This window comes from Nuphar pumila, chromosome 5 (assembly GCF_984573655.1).
Source record: "Nuphar pumila chromosome 5, dmNupPumi1.hap1.1, whole genome shotgun sequence".
NCBI lineage: Eukaryota > Viridiplantae > Streptophyta > Magnoliopsida > Nymphaeales > Nymphaeaceae > Nuphar > Nuphar pumila.
This window is the reverse complement of record NC_143253.1, coordinates 43,237,296-43,244,069: the sequence shown is the minus strand read 5'-3', so window position 1 is coordinate 43,244,069 and position 6,774 is coordinate 43,237,296.

Below are 6,774 nucleotides of genomic sequence, written 5' to 3'. Positions count from 1 at the left end.
GCAATGTGTGTGTGAGTGTGGGGTAGGGATTTAAACCCCCAACCTCTCACATGTAGGAAACTATCCCTAACAAGTAGGTCATCATGGCTTACTTGGTTAAGAGTAGTAAACTAATTGTACATATACTGATTTTTGGTAGTACTTGTAGGTTGCAAATTTGGGACAAATCTAATTCAGAACTAAAAATTAGACTCAGAGGGCCGAATGAATCTCTCATAATTATGTTGTCCAAATCCAGACCTGCTTGAAAAGTAAAATGACAATTTTTTCCTAGTTTTGCATACTTCGGTAAAACAGACATAACTCTTCACCCCGAACTCAGAATCGGGTAAGGTTTAGTGCGATGAAATTGAGATGCTAAGAAAATTTTGTATGTTATATTTTAATGGCCAAACACTTAGCATGAAAAATGAGGTTTGACAAACCATCTTTAGGAGGGGTAATTTTTGTAAATTTTATAAAGTAAAGGAAATGTCGGTTTGATAAATCAAGTATATCGGTATGATCGATAAAATCTTGCATTTGAGCTAAGGGAACATTTGTAAATAACTTCGTAGATAATAAGATACATGCTTGTTTATAAATGCATCTTGTTATGTGTAAGTGTTATGATTTCTTGTGCTTTAAAAGTATGTGTATGTTGATTTTTTCATGTATGTGAATAGATCAACTAAATTGCATGATTAGGAATCTATATTATATCTAAACCATGAAGCTTTACACATATGGTGTGTGTTACATGTTTATCCAAGAAATTTATCATTTCAATGAAAATATGGGTATGTGATATGATTCATGCCATGAATGTGCCTGTTATGGAAATGAGGATAATGGTTTAACACATGTAATATGTTGCAGGAAAAAGGAAAGAAATAATAGGCATTGAGAAAATGAGGTAGAGTTTCAAATTTCTAAGAAAATGGGTTTATTCTGGGAAAGACACGCTTGTACCTTGAGAGGGGCATTATCATGTCATGACATGATTAATTATGATGTATCTTTATAATGGATTAGTATCCCTAGACTTGATCTTATGTTCATATGATTACATGTTGAAGACTAGTTAGTGAATGTACACTTAAAATAGTATAATATACTAACAATGATAAAAGAAAAGAATAATGCATGTAAAGTAACAACGTAGAGAGAGATAAAAACTCTACCAAAAGGGGCATAGTCTAGGGCTTTGTTAGAGGTGTATGCACCTCACCGGTGCTTGGGATCCTAAAGAATTCCTAGATAAACCTTGAGGGTTAATACATTGTTTATTGGACACATATAAGATGTAATATGAACCACAAACCTTGGGGGCAGGTATAGCTCCTCGGACACCTTGAATCTGGTATAGCTTTCAGAGCTCTTATCAATAGGCATATTGAGTTCTCTAGCTTGCAACCAGTGAGATAAACTACAATGACTGAAAATTCATAATCTGGACCAGTTTAGACTATGTTGTTTGTAGAGTGGTTTATATATCTAGCCAATATCCTAGACTCTGGAGTTATCTACATGGGTTATTACGCTCATGCGGCTATTTCTGAAATAGCTAAATAGTGTAAAGGATGATATGGGAAAATGTCTACTCTAGAAATAAGAAATAGTTTCAGTAAGGGTAATGAAAAAGTAAAAGGAGGATAAAATATATAAACAATATTTATGCTAATTAGAGAACTAAACTCAAAATGAGAGCTTAGATCTCACTGCAGTTGTATTAGTTATGTGTTTTATATTTGTAAATAGAATCTTACAGACTTTTAGACTCACCTCCGCTTGGTTACAATTGTAGGATCGAAAAGCATTGTAGTAAGGAGGACGTCATTCGTGGACTTGGACTCGACTAATGGTGAATTAAAGTACTTTTGAGTACTTTGTTTAACTTTTTCATTTTTATTCTAGATGCATAATTTGGACCTTTTATCTTGATGGACATGGATGGTTAGTATTGGTGTTAGATGAATGGACCTGTTTATTATGTTGGATTTTATAGGATTTACAAGTCCTTATTATGGCATGGAAAAAAATATATTTTGAGCTCAGACTTCAGGTTATTTTAGTAATTTCTCTTTGAAAAGTTACACCCACGAACCCGAACTCGAGAGGTCCCTATTTGGGTCGTTATACACATACATGAAACATACTTGCCTCTTGAGAGTCTAATTAGCAAGTTATCATCCGTGTGAAGAGGCACTTTGTGTGTGCAAGTTGACACTCTACACTCATGTCAAAGTCATAGTCATGAGATTTGGACAACTATGACTATCATTGGCCATAAACCACAAAGAACAAAACACAAGAAATATTTTTTTTAAATACTTTTTAGAAATCATATTTATCTGACAATTAATATTTAAAAACCAATTTATAAATTAATTTAAAACTAATTTTAGCAACAGTGAGGGGTTGGATGCTAAGTTGTTGGACATCATTTTCAAATTCACAAGATTCAAGTGTTTGTTTATGGGTGGAGCTTGCAAATGTGTCATAGTAGATTATCGGTTGTAAATCAAAGTAAAATCTGGAAAGATAAGCCTCCAGAATGGTCTCTGGATGCTCAGTGCTTGTAACGATTTGTTCATTTTGTTAAAATTTTATGGTACTCTATATCAGCTTTTATGAATCAAACTATGATTTGGAAAGATAAGCACCCCATATGGTTTCTAAATCCTCTATGCATGTAATGTTTTGATCATTGTGTTACATTCGCTGTGCTCCGAAGCAGGTTATATGTACCCCCCCCCCGGAACACGCAGATGTGTGTTCTCATGTCTGAATGAGCACCACGTATGTAAGCACATGGCGCTCATTTCTTCGTGTGTGTCAGCATCACTTAGCATCGGAGTCGGGTGCATTTGCAAAGACTTAAGTACCCTTTCCTGCCATTAGCACCATAAAATGACGTTTTGAGTAAAAGACAAAAATGTCCTTCTGCCAGAAAGGGTTAAAATCATCATCGTTTTCAACCTAAGGATTAAACTCCTCGGCTTTAACCGGAGCTCCTCGCAATATGTCACCCTAAATGTTTTGGTTCACCCTTTGGCGATGCACCATCTATTGTAACAGGAGCTCCGATTGACAGCACATCCTTTGCCGTCGAAGCACCCTTTGTTGTCATCTGCTATAGTTGGAGCACCCTTTGCCATCGTCTGCTGTCGCCAAAGCACCCTATGCCATTATCGTCATCTATTATCGTCGAAGCACCCTTTGTCGTCGTCTGTTTATGAAAAATTGTTGAACTACCAAAAAAATCAACATTCTGTCTATTGTTCATCGCGATACGAGGGTGCAAACGTCAAACTGAATAAATAGAGAATAATAATTTACAGCAGAGATAATGATGGCAACGTCAAACTGAGTAGAATGGCAATTTATAATAGAAATCAGATAAGTGAGTAACAATTTACAATAGAAATTAAATCAAAGAGTAACGATTTACAATAGAAATCAGATAAGAGAGTAGCGATTTACAGTAAAAATCAGATCAAAGAGTAGCGATTTACAATGGAAATCAAATCAGAGAGTAACGATTCACAGTATAAATCAGATCAGAGAGTAGCAAGTTATGGTAGAAATCAAATCAGAGAGTAGTGATTTATAGTAGAAATTGAATTAGAGAATAGTGATTTACAATACAAATCAGATAAGAGAGTAGCAATTTACAGTAGAAATCAAATAAGAGAGTAACGATTTATAATAAAAATCAGATAAGAGAGTAGTGATTTACAGTAACAGTTAGATCAGAAAGTAGTGATTTACCGTAAAAATCAGATCAGAGAGTAGCGATTTATAGTAAAAATAAGATCAGAGAGTAGCGATTTACAGTAAAAATCAAATGAGAGAGTAGCGATTTACAGTATAAACTAAATCAAAGAGTAGCGATTTACAGTAGAAATCAGATCAGAAAGTAGCGATTTACAATAGAAATCAAATCAGAGAATAGTGATTTACAGTATAAATCAAATCAAAGAATAGCGATTTGCAGCATAAATCAGATTTTTATTGTAAATCGCTACTCTCTAATCTGATTTCTACTGTAAATTGCTACTATCTGATTTGGTTTCTATTCTAAATCGCTACTCTCTGATCTGATTTCTACTGTAAATCGCTACTCTCTGATCTGATTTCTACTGTAAATCGCTACTCTCTTATCTGATTTCTACTATAAATCGCTACTCTCTTATCTGATTTCTACTGTAAATCGCTACTCTCTGATTTGTTTTTTACTGTAAATCGCTACTCTCTGATTTATTTTTTATTGTAAATCGCTACTCTCTTATCTAATTTTGATTGTAAATCATTCTTTTAAATAGAGAGAGAATAAAAAAACCCACAACCGCTCAGAGAGAAATCTTATTGTTCTTTTCAATAGTTACAAGAGAGAAAAAAAAGAAAGAATTTTTACAAGGCAAGGGCGACAACCCTAAACCAAAACAAGTTGAGTCTAATCCATAAGAAACCGAGTCTCAAACATAAGCTCCAAAAATATCTTTCGGGGGGGCGCTGCCCCCCACGACACCGCGCTAGGGTCGGCTCCCCTTGGACCCCCACCCGCTGACCGTGTCAGGGGAACCCCCACCCGCTGACTGCGTCGGGGGAACCCCCACCCGCTGACCGCGTCGGGGGAACCCCCAGACCCCTTTCTGTAAGGAAAAAAACTATGAATCGGGCTCCACAACACATCAGGCAGGAACGAGAAGGCGGCCATGTGTTCTAACACAAGCTAAAAACAAAGGTGAAACGTGCAAATCAAGTTGGTTCTTCTCTATAAGTTTTGTCTTGTTTTTGTATGGATGAATATAAGCTTGTTACCATACTAGTTACTTTGAGAGAAGGCTTTCTCTAAATGATGGTGATCCTCTTCATAATCCCCTTGAATATCGTAAGCTTGTGGGCTCCTTTCAATTATTAACGTTGACTCAACTTGATATTGCTTATATGGTGAATCAAGTTTGTCAGTTATGCATCAACCTTCTACAGTTCACATGATTTCTGCCAAGAGGATCCTTCATGATGTTAAAGGCCTGTTAGCTTATGGGATAAGGATCTAATTAGTTTCCCAACCATATCTTGTTGTTGTTCTTTATGTACACTGGGCTAATTGCACTGATAATTATCGCTCCACCTATGGCTATTGTATATTTTTTGGCTCTGATTTTATATCTTGTTTTGTTAAAAAGCAACCTATTGTTGCTCGTTCTAGTGTTGTGGCCAAGTACAAATCATTATCTAATGTTGCAGATGAGCTCATTTGGATCAACTATTTAATGTGTGATCATGGTGTCTACCTAGTGTTGTGAAACTATATTTTGATGATGCATATGTGATGTAATATGATATGCTCATGCTCAACAAGATGATATATGAAATTATATATTATGACTTGATGTGATTTGTTGTATATTTAATGTGTATTTGATGCAAGGTTATTTCACTTGAAGAGTGAAGACAATTTGATCAAGTGCAACAATTTCATGCAATCATACTATTCTGAAGAAAAAGCTTGATGGGCCATATATTCATAAAATCTCTCCAAGAAGATCAACTACTTCAAGATGGAGATTTTTTCTTCTTTAGAGTCATATGTAACATGACCTTCATAAGCATGCATAATTCATATTAGAACATATGTTTTAATCTCATATAAGTCATTCATATACAAAAAGACAAGCTTTCATAAAAGTAATTGTTTGTGTATATCGTATTATTTAAAAAAGACCTTTTAGAACAATCATTGTACTTTCTAAAAGCATTTATGGAAAAAGACAAAAGTGACAAGATATGCTAGATCAAAAGATAAGAGCATTCACATATGAATTATCGACTTTTTCAAGAAAGCATTAATTATATTTCAAAATAATTAATTCAAAGAAATGACTATTTGTAAAATAATCATTACTTAAAAACACTAAAGAATTCCTACAAGCATTTATGAAAAGGACAAGTTGACAAGATATAAAAGCTCATGATTTCAAAAGCATTTATATAAGAAAAGATAAATTATGAAAATGTGTATTGGTTCATAATACACAAACATTTACGTAAGATATTTGTGGTTCATACATCAAAGCATTTACTCAAGAAAAGACCATTTCTAAAATAAGTACTACATAAAGCATTTATTGTACTTTCAAATATTTATTTAAGAAGTGACAATTTGTGATATAAGTCTTATTTTTAATACTCAAACATTTAGTATACTACAAATCATTTATTTGAGAAATGATAAATTACAATAAAATTCTCATTTTAGATACTCAAAACATTTAATGTACCTCAAATCAATTAATTTAGAAATGACGATTTAAGAAAACAATCATCATTCTTTATAATACACAAATATTTATTCTCGAACAAAACATTCATTTAGGAAATAACGATTTGAGATAATGGATATTATAATACACAAACATTTATTATTTTCCAAAGCATTTTTTTAAGAATGACAACTCATAAAAAAGTAAAATGGTACACAAATTATTATACTCTAAAAGTACATAGCTTTTTATACAAAAGATAGGATGTTTTGAAAGACAAAATGATACGTATCAAAAAGTACTCTCATTTGGAATAGTCTTTCAAAAACAGACATCTTTTTTGTATACCTATATATACAAACAAAAAGATGTCAAAAAGAGAGACAAAAAGAGAAAGATTTTCAAGATAACACTAAGAGCATTGAAAAAGAAAAAAAGAGAGAGAAAAAGAAAAAGAAAGCTATCTGACAAAAATCAAGTGTGTGTTTGAGAAAAAGCAAAAAGAATATTTTGTTCTTTGGAA